We start from the raw sequence: 13,639 nt of genomic DNA on the forward strand, positions 1-13,639 counted from the left end.
TTTAGATAAAGTAGATTCACCAGTGTTTGTTCATGGAATCCTAGCTCTGGGGCTGGAAGAGACCCAAGAGGCCACCTAGTCCACCTCCATGTGAGGGCCTAAATTTGATATATGGAGCATTATTAGGGTGACTCACCTTAATATTGGGGTCCTGGAAATATGAGGGACTCTTTTAGGTTTAATCTCCCCTTTGAACTTTCCTTTTTATATATACCTCCCAGACCAATAAGAAAAGGAGCCTCTGAGCTTTAGTTCATAAAGGATCAGGTTTTATTACTTGGTAGTTAATTAAACCACAAAGGTGAAACCAATTAAGGAAATAAGGAAGTAGAAAATACAGATAGATAGTCTTAACTCTAAGCTTAGCCTATGCAATCCCAGAGTGTTCCCAATTAAGCTAATTCAAAGGAATTATGATTTTCCTTAATTAAAACTCACCAAACCCAGTCAGTAAACACGTGGCCGAAAGAGCACGAACTTTTGAACGTGCCCCTCCTACCGGAAGTTCCCTCCCTTCCAGTCGCATTCAGTTTTTTCCTTCTCCCAAAAGGGGAAGTCCTTCAAAAGCTGCTCAGTAGCATGTGCAATCTCAGGGTGGGCCAGGTGTGGCCCCTCCCAAATGATTCAGCTAAAACTTTCGATATTAATCTTTATCACAAATAATTTTTTACCACATTCATAATCTTATAGAGGGGGAAAATAAGGCCTAGAGATGGGGAAGGGCCCTGCCTGAATTTACATATGGAATAAACGGCAGGATTCAAACTCAGGCCCTGTGACTCCAAGCTGTTTTCTTTTCAATGTACTAGGCTGCCTCCCCATGACAAATGTGACCAAGTCATTCAGACCTCAGTCTCTTCACATGTAAAAAGGGTAGGAAAACTGATTTCTACATGTTCAAAATGGATTGTTTGTCAAATATGTGTTTGCAATGTTTCTATTTTCTAAGAATATTCAATATTTAGTATTTAAGAGTGTTCAGAACTTTGAAGTAAGCAGGTTGGCATTATGGATAGTGTGATGGGCTATGTCAGGAAGTTGCTGTTCAGTCATTTAAGTGGTATACCACTTCATATGACCCATCTGGGGGTTTTCTTGGCAAAGATACTGGAATGATTTGTCATTTCCTTCTACAGCTCATTTTACAGATGAGGAAACTGAGGCAAACAGGATTGTGACTTGCCCAGCATCACACAGCTAGTAAGTATCTGAGGCTAGATTTGAACTCAGGAAAATGAGTCCTTCTGACTTCAGGCTGGGCACTCTAAGCACTGCCCCAACTAATAGCACTACTCCAGAAAGACCTGGATTAAAATCCTGCTTTGGACACTCATTCCGGAACAAAGGACAAATTACTAAATCTGAGTTTCATGCATTTCTCTTAGACTTATCTATAACATTTAGAAAGAAAGAATGGCAGCACCAAGAAAATCATAAGCCCTAGATGCTAATATATTCATCACTCAAGTGCACTTCCTGAATTATTGGATTTTCATCCCTACCATGATGATGTTCATTCTAAGCCAGGGCAAATGAATGACTGAATTCAAGAAATACTGTACTTTAAGCTTCAATGTGCTTGGCATAAATGCAAATAAAGCTTTGGGTTTGAAGCACTCAGCAGCATTCTCCCAAGGAAATGGAAAGTTTAAACAAGGAAGCCTTCTAAATGCTTTCACCATCCTAGCTCAGTTTTCAGTGCTGGCCTTCCACCTCAAGTAAATAACTAGCAAACAACCTTTCACACTTTTTTTTTTAATGACACTGTTAGAAGGCACCCTTTCATATTTGATTTATGGTTAAATGATTTTTTTTTTACTCAGGCTTATGCAGAATTCAGAACCAAACTTATAGGTATTTATGTCACCCCAGTTCTTTTGAACATATGCTGGTTGTTGGTTTCAGGAAAGCTATGATACTAAAGGAAAAGAAAGAAATAGAAAAAAAAACCATCCACCTCTGAAAATAATGAGCCAGCATCAACAAACAAAAAACCACCACCACCTGAATCATAGAATAGGAGTTGTCTGGAACCTTAGAGGTCATAGAGTACAAATCCTCCTCAGTTTACCATTGTGGAAATTGAGAGCCAGAAAGGTAAAGTCACTATTTTTTTTTTTTTAGTGAGGCAATTGGGGTTAAGTGACTTGCCTAGGGTTACACAGCTATTAAGTGTAGGAAGTCGGATTGGAACTCAGGTCCTCCTGACTCCAGGACCGGCGCTCTATCCACTGTGGCACCTAGCTGCCCCTAAAGTCACTATTTTAATGTTATTAGCCAGCAACAGTGCTGAGAGTGACTCTAAGTGGAATTCTCTTTTCCCCTGTGTTTCTTCCCCATTATCCCAAGTTTTCAAATGTCATTTGCATTATTTTTCAAGCAGCTACTGCACAGAAAAATGACCTAGCACAGTCTCATTCAAAAGGACTCGAAGTACTGATTAGTCGTGCCCACGAGCATTTTTAAAAAAGTGTTATATGTCTAATCATTCTATTTTGGCAGGAAATACAGGGTCTTTAATCCTGGTTTTAGGGAAGGCCAAAGAGAACTTTGTCCTGCAAACTACAGGAAGGGGAGAACATTTTAGGGCTACTTTAAAATGGGGGTGAAGAAATTCATGTTTTAATTGGCTAATATTGAATGGGAAACAAGATGCTAATTTTACATCTTATTGTAGGCCCTCTTCCATTTGGACTATTTGAACCAATACCAACCTAAATGCCAACCACAAAAAATCAAGCTGGCTTTTGTTTCTCTTTCCTTCCCTCCCCTCCCCCCCTTCCATTCCTCCGATAACACCCCCGGGTGGGATTGGAGAACCTGGTGAGGAGACAATTAGCGATAACGGGGTCAATCTTGCCTTACAGAGTGACCTACATTTGCTTCAATACCACAAGAATGGATGGGATTAATCAACGTATACACACACTCTCTCTTTCCCTCCCTCCCCTCTATCCTTATAAAACTTGTATTCTTTCACACAGACACTCCATCTCAGGTTCAATTAGGTGCCAAGCTCCGGGGGTTCAAGACAACACCTTGGGCGGCAAGATCTTTACGCATTCTCCGTGGGCTGGTGCCGAAAGGGGACAAGCGCTGGGCGATGGGCACCCTACCCAGGTCAGTTCAAACGTGGCCGAGGGTCAAGGCGTAGGGGGACACTGGGAGGTTTATGTAAAGGCAGACGGTGGAGAGGGGAGGTCACCCTAAAGCGGGAGAGGAGATTCCCATCCGAGGATACGCACTAGCCAGCCGCACACACTCGCCGCTGCAGGCGCCGAGGGGCAGCCTGTTCAGCCCGCCCCAGGCTCGGGCCGCGGTGGCCGGGCCAGCCGGCAGCGGCTGAGTCGCGCGAGGCGGGACGCAGCGCACGCACGGGCGCTCCTCCACAGGGGCCGGAGCGGAGCTCTCCCCGAGCCCCGTCCCGCTCCAGGGAAAGCAGCGGCAGGTTCGCCGGCTCGCTTGCTGGAGGAGGAGGAGAAAGAAGCACGCCCGAGGCCCGGCCGGCGCGGGGGGCAGGGCGCGGCGCAGGAAGGGGCCGGCGGGCTCGGATCTCCGCCACCCCCCGCGGGGACTCATTGGCCGGCGGGCAGTGGGCAGCGCGGTGAGTGGCGGCGGCGGCGGCGCCGGGAGGTAGGCGGGGAAGGGGCGGTGGCCTCGGCTCTGGTTGGGAGACGGTGCGGGGGAGGGGAGAGCCGGGGGGGGGGGGCCGGGCTGGAGGCGGGGCCGGCGCGGGGGCGACGCTGAGCTCCGGTGAAGAGCAGGCGCCGGCGGCTTTCTGGAGCGGAGTTGGAGGAAGCGGGGGGCTGTGAGCAAGGCAGCGGGAGAGCGGCGGCGGCGGCGGCGGCAGGAGAAGGAGGCGAAGGAAGGCGACAACGCCGCGGAGACCGGCAGGGAGGCGGCGGCTGCAGAGGCAGCGGGGCTGCGGCTCGCCATCCGTCCCGGGGGTGTCTGTGGGAGCGCGGAGCCAAGCTGCGGGGAAGGTAGGGAGCCCGCGGGCTGGGCTCGGGGCGTGTGCGCGCTGCTCCGGCTCTCTTCCTGTCATCGTTGGCCGCTTCTCCTAATGCCCGGCCGCGGCTGCGGTTGCCGGCTGGCGGTGTCCGGGCCCCTGCCCCACAGCCTGGGTGCTCCGTCCCGGCCGGCGAGGCGCGCGTGCTGCTCCTTCGCTCCGGGACTGCGCTCTGCTTCCGTGCGCGCTGCCTGGGCTGGAGGGGCCTCTTCTCCTCTTCCTCGGATCTCTCTCTGCGCCCCTGGGTGCTTTTCCGGGGTGGGGGGCGGCTGCGGCGTCCACACTTCACCCTCATTCCGAGAGACTTGTTTCAGCTCCAGGGTCCCCCGCTCTACTCGCAGGTTTTTCCTCCGGGCTCGCGGCCGCTGCTGGATCCTTGGACGCTAGAGAGAAGGCGCCCTCCCAGAGGAGCTGCCCCCTCCCCGAGGGGTGGAGGGTTGGCAAGTGGTAGTCTAACCAGCGAGCCCCTCCTGGCCCCTGCCTCCGGAGTTTGACGCCCTCCTCTTCCGGGGTGGGGGGAAGTGGTTCGGGTCGGGGGAGCTCGAGTGGTGCCCCAGAGCCCCCTACCAGGTGTGCATTGTTTGGCCCACGGCCGATTGTTGAATGCACATTGAAAGCCGGGGGTGGGGGTCGTTTCGAAGCCGCCCAGACAGACACCCAAACGTTTGTTACACGGTGCGAGACTGGAAGGCCTGCCCAGCAACATGGAGACCGGGTGGGGAGGAAAAGTGAGGATGTGCAAAGCGAACCGAAGCGTCTTTGGGAAGCGTCAGCCAATTTCACCCGGAGCAGAAAATAACTAATTGCAAATCTTAAAACACTTGGCTTCACTCCGTCCACCTTCTCATTCCCTCCCCCGCCCCACCCCCCCAAACCAAAACCAATCCCTCGCTTTAAAAAAAATATAATGCATTTTTGCAAGCAGCGTTCAGTCATGATATAAGGGAATGAATCGAATGGCCGTCACTGTGTAGAAAGCAGAACTGTGTAAATTAGATTTGGGCAAAATACTTTAGTCTCCCTGGGCTGTTGCTGTCTTGGAAAGATCTCCTGTCCGCCGTTAGATCCTCTGGTGCACTTAACAGCAATATTGTGGGTGACTAATTTTGAGTTTGCTCTTTTCCGGGGTTTTAAAAGTGTTAGGGATTTTTCAGCTAGAACTGCAAATGGTTCAAGAGAGACCTTAGATTTTGAATGAAGTATGAGGCTGTCATTTCAGTGTGAATTGTTGGGGCTTTTAGCTTTCAATGAGAACTCCGCATGGATAAGGACAATTCTTGGGTTTTGTGTGAAATGGGACCGTTTCAATTCTCTGTAGGTCGTGTAAGCTTTTTAGCTGTTATCCTGCAAGCACAAAGGCTTGCAGACTTGCACTTTTCTGTGCAATAACTGTTTAGTCTTAAGGTGCATTATGTTTCAGAAAGCTTTAAAAAAAAAAAATTCTGCATGTCCGAGGAAAGGGCTGGTTCTGTAAGTTACGATTAGTGATTTCTTTTCGCTCACTTTTGAAAACTAGAAGCTTGTTTCCATGTCAGCAAACATTTATATGGTACATACTATGTGTCAGTGACTGTTATTGACAGATTACAATGTCATTGGGAAAAGGGTATTTGAAGTTAGTAGTCACATTTTATGTGGTGTTCCTAGAAATCCTACTTAGCTAACTTCTAGAAGCAAGTATTTTACTCACCAAAGAGCAAATATTTTATACTTAATCTTTTTCCTTAGAGGACTGTGATGGTATGGTACAGTGACCTTTTAGTCCTGGACAATTGAGACTAGAGTTGAGGGTCTAAAAAAAATATTATTGAATAATTCCACTGCTGACTCTTAGTAGCTTTTATTTGCCAGACATGGTAGATTCCAGAGGGACACACTGCTTTTTCCATAGGGATTTGTTAATTCTTCCTCTTGACTGAATGGACAAGGAGACTGTGCTTCAGGGGATGGACTAATACTGGTTTTAAAATGGCTCTAAGTTTTAAATTTATTATCTTGACTTTGGGCCTGCTCTTGAGTGGCAAAATTGTGGTCTGTGCAGACAAACATCTGTTGTTTCCTATGTTGATATCATTGTATCTTTTCACATCTGGAGTAGGTGACAAAAGATTTAGCTATCTGTTGTTGGAATGGCTTGATTTAAAAAAAAAGTTTTCTTAAAATTATGTTTTTGGTGTAAACAAGGTTGGTGTAAGATACCAGAGAAGCATAACTTGTTGGTTTTAGGAAGCAGAAGTAGTGTGTAGTAAGTCACAGATAATTCATCTCGTGATTGCTTCTGGCAGGTTTTAGAAAATGTCTTTATCCAGAGAACATTTTATTTAGTGTCTTTTTAGAGAAGGGGGCACAAAAAAGTGAGTTGTCATCAGATTTGTTTGTGGTGGGCTTAGGGGTATTGAGGCTTAACTTGAAATGTCTACTTCATTAACGCGTCACCATTTTAAATATTTTTTCCATTTAAAAAAAAAACAATGGCTACCTAGAGCAATTTTCCCATTGATATGCTACTAATTTTCATTTTTTCATGGGGTTCGTTTGGTAAATTTTTGAAAAGAGTCAATGACATGAAATTGTACACAGACTGGGTCAGTAAAATCCGTTTTCCTTGAGTTTTCAATGCCTTCTTCATAAATATTTTTTTCAGGCTTGTAAAATACATAATATTAAATGAGGGAGGTACTGAGCAGACTAAAGAAATTTGGTTGGGTGGAGATTAAGGTAGGTGCCTGGGTTGTATTACTATTGTTATTATTAGGATTATTAACAATCTCCAGTGTTTGAGGTGTAGGAGTAAATGCCTGTTAAGATGACTGGATGCTTGCTTACATTCCTTATTCTCCCATTTGCCCAACTGATTTTTTGGAGAGTATACAATTTTGCCACTAAAAGACAAAGAGAATAGAGGTAGTGATAGTGAAATATTCATTGAATTAGTGGGATTACCCCCTTCCCCTTTACTCAGGATATAAGATAACATTCTATAATTCCTCCAGCAAAATCAGAATTATAATTCAGGTTTAATATTTGGGTCACTTGTCACAGGTTTTTCTTTTTTATTCTTCTTGCTACCTGCCATGCTCTTGGATACAGTTTTACAGTGTTTCCTCCTTAAAAAGAAGGAAATTAGAGGCTATTATCTACATTAAACCTAATATAATATGAAGATGGCATATTCTAAGAAATATGCTTTGGTTTGTTGTGTTAGATTTATAAAAAAGTATTGAATCAGTGAAGTGTGGCTTTCTCTTTAAAAAAAAAAACACAGCTGCCAATACCTACCTCAGAATGCCTTTTATCAGTTATATTCTGTAAGCATTATTTTGGTTAAAATGTGTACCCTTAGTTTTGACACAGTGTAGATGAGTTCCAATTAATGATGACCCCACAAAATATTTGTCATTTTTCTTCTTCTTATTGATCACAGAGGTCATGGTTGAAAGTGAGTGGAAATTCCTTCCCTAGGAGTTGTAAATTAATAAATCTCAGGTGGCTTGCCACACCCTCTTTCTCTTTGCTCTCCTCCTTGGACTCCAGTGATAGAGAATGAGGTGATTGGCAGGAACTAGGGTCATAATATGAGTAGGCAGCTGCCTTTGCTCCCAGGTTGGATAGTGGTGGCATCTTTGTGTGACCATCGTGACCTGAGAGAGAGACAGATTTCCCCAGGTGTGGACTGAATACTTTGACCCTGGACTCCTCCTCTCACTTTCACGTATTATTACCCTTTCAACTTTTTTTTAAATTTTTTTTAGTGAGGCAATTGGGGTTAAGTGACTTGCCCAGGGTCACACAGCTAGTTAAGTGTCTGAGGCCAGATTTGAACTCAGATCCTCCTGATTCCAGGGCCGGTGCTCTATCCACACCCTTTCAACTTCTGATGAAGAATGCTGCTAGGTGGGCCAAATCCCTTTATCATAGAAGGAAATTTCAATTTGCACCATTGCTTTGGGATTCAGCAGGAGGAAGGGGGTGTATGTCATACTCTGAACAGAGAACAACTTTTCTTGTAATTAGGTGGCCAAGATCTAAAGTGTTCTTCTGTTTCTTCTGTGACGATCCAGGAATTACCATGTGAAAGAACTATGGCTTTTTCTTGGCTCTCTACACCAGAGGCCCTGTAGTCCCAGATTGCAGGAGTTAGATCTCTTCTGGCATTCCCAGGTTCTAACCACATAGCTCCTAATGATTACCTTATTGATGCCTACCATTTCCTACACCGATCTTCCTGTTCTTAATCTCTTAAGTTGAATGCTCTTATCAGGCTAGCTACTCAGTTAATAAGTAGACCTTTATTAAGCCTGCATATGCTGATTAACATATGGTCACATATTGTGTTGGTATTATTCACTAATTATTTCACTCGTTTTAGTCTTGCTTGGCCAGCTAGGCTGTGTATTTCCTGAAGGTAGGGTTTGTTGTTTAATGGACTAGTATTGTGTCTTGACAAAGATAGTGGAATAGTTGCTATTTCCTTCTCCATCTCATTTTATAGATGAGGAAACAGGCAAATGGGGACTTGGCCAGCGTCACACAAGCTAGCAAGTGTCTTGAGTCTGGATTTGAACGCAGGTGTCCCTGACTCCAGGGCCAGCATCTATCCATTGGGCCACCTGTTCTTAATATATCTCCCTCATACCATAGTCATTCAGATTAGGCCCATCGTGGGGCATTTTGGATTCAGTTTTTCCAAGTTCATTTTTCTAAATTTGAGATAATTGAGTAGGTTCTCAGTATTGTGAATTTCACCTCTTTCAGTTAGATGTCTTGGTGTGTTGAGATAGAAGCAGTGGGCTGTAGTTGAGAGAGGGTGGCATTGGAGTCAGGACACCTGGGCTTAACCGTTTTACTAGTTGTGGGGACTAAAATGGGAATAATAATGATCTTTCCCAAGATTATTGTGAGGAAAAACACTTAATAATTATTAAGTTCCTATTTAATAGGAGCTCAGCTCAAGGAAAAGAAATGTTTGTCCAGGCTTACCCAGCATAAAGTCGTCTTGAGCAGTGCCATAGGGAAGTAACATCAATAATACACCATAACCAAACTATTGCTAGAGTCTTGGAACCCTGTTGTAAAAATAATTTGACTCATTAATTAGCCATTTATAATTGGCTATTAGGTGATATAGTGTATAGAGCCATTTCCTTCTCCAGCTCATTTTACAGATGAGGAAACTGCAGTAAATAGGGTTAAATGACTTGCCCAGGGTCACACAGCTAGTGTTTGAGGTCTGATTTGAACTCGGGTCTTCCTGTCTCCAGGTCTGCACTCTGTTCATTGCCATTCCTGGTTGCCCTGGATTAGAATGTAGGCTGTGTCAAAGATATAATGTGTAATAAGCCTGGGAAGAGGTCTGCTGCTAGATTGTGTAGGACTTTCAGTGCTTAACAGAGGAATTTATATTTTATTTCAGAAGAAATCAGGTACCATTGGAGCTAATTGAGCAGGAGAGCAACATGGTCATACCTACTATGCTTTGAGAAGTATCATTTTGGCAGCTATTTGGAGCATAGATCGGGGTAAGGAGAGAGGCTAGAAGCAGGAAGACTAATGAAAAAACTTTGGCCAACAGTCCAAGAAAGAAGTGATGAAGACATGAGCTAAGGTTGTGATTGTAGAGAATGAAACTGATGTGAGAGTTTGTTAAAGTAGAATCTCAAAGACTTGGCAATATTTGGATAATTAAGCATGACCCTAAATGAGATGACTGGAAGGAAGGTGGTGCCTACAACAGAAATAGGGAAATTAAGAAGGGATGGTTTTGGGGCAAAAATAAAGAGTTCTTTTGGGACATTGAATTTCATATCTCTTTGGGACATCTGTCCGGAAATGGAGAGTTGTTGACTGGGTGATTTTGATTATTTTAAATAAGTGTGTTTGGAAAGCTCCTAATTCAGTCTGAAATTCCTTTATCTGATCACAATGTATTGTCATTCCACCCCTCCCTCTGCCTTGCAGCCCTTAAACCCCGTTCTTCATCAAACCTGTAACCTCCAATCCCTTGACCCCTGGTTATTTCCCAGGCCATTACCCTTGCACTTGCTACATTCTCTCATCCCTTTTCCATCTTGACCCCTTGGTGAACCAGTTCAACTCTACACTCATTTTCTTTTGAGCCATTTGCCTCATCTTATCTCTGATCTTTCCTTGCCAAGCCTCAGCCTTGGATCACTTCCATTTTTCCTCCTACACACATGTTGCTGAATGAAATTGGAGAAAAATCATGAAACCATGCTCAGTCCATTACAATGAATTTATGGTACACAACCCCAACCAGAGTATCACTGCTGCAAGGCAATCCTCTTATATTCTTCTGTTTAGCTCACTTTCCCACTCTTCTAAATCTTTCCTTTCTTCCTCAAATCTTCCATGGCTGCCCCTCGTCCCACCCTCTCAGCTGAGAATCTTGTCTATTATTTTACTGGGAAAATTGAGGTCATTCATTGGGTGCTCTCTCTTCTGTCCTCATCTCACATGACTTATGTGACTTCTGGCATTATCTCCTCCTTCACTTGTGTCTCGTATGAAGAGACTGCCCTTTTACAAAGGCTAACCATTCTCTACATACCCAAATGATCCCATTCCAGCTTGTCTTCTCTCCAGCAGATTGCTCCATCTCTCTCAATTGCTCCCCACTTCTCTGACTTTCAATCTCTTCCTGTCTGCTGGCTTCCTCCGCACTTCCTTCAAATATGTCCGTGTCTCTCCTATCCTCAAAAACCCTCATTTGATTCATCCATCTCCAGTAGCTGTCATCCCATTTTTCTTTTACCTTTCATGGCTTAAACTCCTTGAGAAGACTATATATAATTGATGCATCCCCCTCTTTTTCCTTTCACTCTTATTAACTTCCTACTGTCTGGTTTCTGGCTTCATCATTGAACTGAAATTGCTCTCTCCAAAGTTACTAAAGATCTCTTAATTAACAAATCAATTGGCCTCCCTCCCTCCTCCCCCCCTTCTCTTTCCTGACCTCTCTGCAGCCTTTGACATTGTTAATCCTTGATTCCCTTTTCTCACTCGATTTCTGTTAACACTACTCTATCCTGGATTTCTTTACTGTATGACTTTTTTTCTTTAGCTCCTTTGCTGGATCTTCATCTAGGTCATGGTCACTAAGGGACAGTGTTCCCCAGGACTCTGTCCTGTACCCTCTTTTCTTTTTCTTCTATACTGTCTCATTTTGTGTTCTTATCTGCTCCCATGGAATCATTGATCATTTCTATGCTTGTGATTTCCAGTTCTACTTATCCCAACCCCCCTTCTGAATTTATTTACTATTGAGGGCACCAGTATCCCCCGAGTCATCCAGGCACCTCATTCTTTATCACTCCCCCTCTCAACCTCCCATCAGATATTTTCCCAAGTCCTATTGATTTTTTACCATTGGACCCTCTTTTTGTAAATACCCCTTTCTCTCCTCTTTTCCCTGGTGCAGGTCTTCAGCACCTCATTCCTGGACTATTGCTAGCCAGTTTCCTAGTCTTAAGTATCTCCCCTTCCAGTCCATCTTGCACCCAACTGTCAAATTAATCTTCCTAAAAAGTGCAAATCTGGGCCCCTCACCTTTGTATTTGATGAATTCTATTGACTCCATTTCTGAAATCAAATATAAAATTCTCTATTTGACACTGAAAGCTCTTCACAAGGTAACCCACTCCTACCTTTCTTCTTCCACTGTCCCACCCTTCCCAACTTTGATCTAGTGACACTGGCCTTGCTTTTCCTTAAACAGGACACTCACTCCAGGCATTTTTGTTTTCTGTTGCCCATGCCTGGAATGCTCTTCCTCCTCATTCCTGCTTTCTGGTGGCTTTGAAGTCTTAGCTGGAATATCATTTTTGATGGGAAATCTACTGATTCCCCTCAATGCCAGGGGGCCTTCTTTTATTCATTATCTCCAGTTTATCTTGTGTATGTTTTCTTTGTCCACATTTGGGTGTATATTTTCTCCTTAATTATTTAGATTGTGAGCTGAGAACATAGGCTGTCTTTTGCCATTCTTTGCATTTCCAGCTCTTGGCACAGTGCCTGATACATAGTAGACTCTCGATGCTTATCGACTGTGTATGTGTATATAATTTTGAACTTTGCTATGTATTATTGGTGCTAATTTTTGTGCTATAAGTTGTGTTGTAAAAAGATAATTGCATTTTGAAAGACTTTGAAGATGCAAGAAGTTGATTCTTTTCTGTATTGGACCACTCTTTAATCTCACAGATTTTTATTTTTTTCTTTGTGTTTTAAATTCTGCCTGTGTGTGTGTGTATGTGTGTGTGTGTGTGTGTGTGTGTGTGTGTGTGATTTATAATGCATTTTAGGTAGATCTCTAGTTAGTTAATCACTACGCAAAGCTTGAATTTTTGAGACTGAGTCAATTTTCATCTTACCAGTAACCTCCCTATTTTATTCCACATTCTAAACTAACTGATGTGGTTTTTTAAAAAATATTGACTTTATTTGGAAAAGCAGAAGCTTGCTTTAGTACTAATGATCATGTGTGTATAATTGCTTGCTTGCTTTTTTTTTTTTTTTTTTGCACAAGGCAATGGGGGTTAAGTGACTTGCTCAGGGTCACACAGCTAGCAAGTGCCAAATGTCTGAGGCTGTATTTGAACTCAGGTCTTCCTGAATTCAGGGCCGGTGCTTTATCCAGTGCGCCACCTAGCTGCCCCTTGATTGCAATATTAACAAAATTTAGAGCTACTTTTTCTTAATGTTTTCTGATCCCAAACCTTTTGGAGAGAGCCTGATAAAGTGGATAGCATACTGGACCTACATACCTCTAACCCTGCACTTAACCTTTTCATTGCCTGTAAACAATGAGCCGTAACAGGTGTAGTACCTACAGTGTCTTGATAAATTTCATGCTATCTTAATGTCAGCTCTATTATTAATCATCATTTTAAAAATTCCAACTGTGTTACCCTTAGGCTGCTTCCAATTACTTGTGCTAAATAACTATAAAAGCACTCACTCAATTCTCAGTTTTATTTTTGAATATCAAGTTTTCTAATCCAGAACTTCCTATAATTTTAGTATAGAGGTAATATACATTCCCTAGCTAATGGTGTGGCATGTGTTGCTGTGTTAGCCAAGTTTAGTCTAATCTAAAAGACTGAGGCAAAAGTGTACTAATGAGGACTGGGACTTTTGTATATTAAAATTAGATCAGAATAAATTAATTCTTAGTTTAATTTACTAATCTCCAGTCCTTGTAATGTAGTTTTGTAGTTCTTATTAGAAAAAAAAAGTCTTTGTCTTATACTTTTGCAGTTGTAATTTGCAAAGGTCTAAATGTTAGCTAATTGATATTAACAAAATAGGTAGTCTATTGTAGAGTCAGTCAAACGCTAGAACATTCCTAAGCCAGATAAACATAATTGGGAAATATTTAACAGAATAAACAAGGCAATAAAACATCGATAATATTAAATTTTAAAACAGTCAGTGGGTGGCCTATAGGGACCCTTATATACAAATTAGTAGCCCCTGCTTCTGTTTGAGTTTGACCTGAGCTTTGCTGTAAGCTGCCGGGCAAGTGACTTTATTTCCCTTGGTTTCAAATTTCTCATCTGTAAAATGGAGGGTTTGGATCACATGGTCTCTAATGTCCTTGTCAGCTCTAAA

General features: G+C 43.2%; 1 protein-coding gene across 2 annotated transcripts in view; it reads left to right on the top strand.

Annotated features, from left to right (window-relative positions):
* Positions 1-2,842: 2,842 nt before the first annotated feature.
* PIK3R1 (phosphoinositide-3-kinase regulatory subunit 1) overlaps positions 2,843-13,639 on the top strand; it is a 98,357-nt gene continuing 87,560 nt past the window's right edge. The window contains exon 1 of one of the 2 annotated variants that reach the window (XM_043989786.1): positions 2,843-3,120. The gene's annotated coding sequence lies outside the window, so the exon portion shown is untranslated. Of the gene's footprint in view, positions 3,121-3,763; positions 3,984-13,639 lie in introns of those variants that run through there. The other variant, XM_043989720.1, reaches the window with a different exon arrangement.

The sequence above is a fragment of the Dromiciops gliroides genome, chromosome 1 (assembly GCF_019393635.1).
Source record: "Dromiciops gliroides isolate mDroGli1 chromosome 1, mDroGli1.pri, whole genome shotgun sequence".
Lineage (NCBI taxonomy): Eukaryota > Metazoa > Chordata > Mammalia > Microbiotheria > Microbiotheriidae > Dromiciops > Dromiciops gliroides.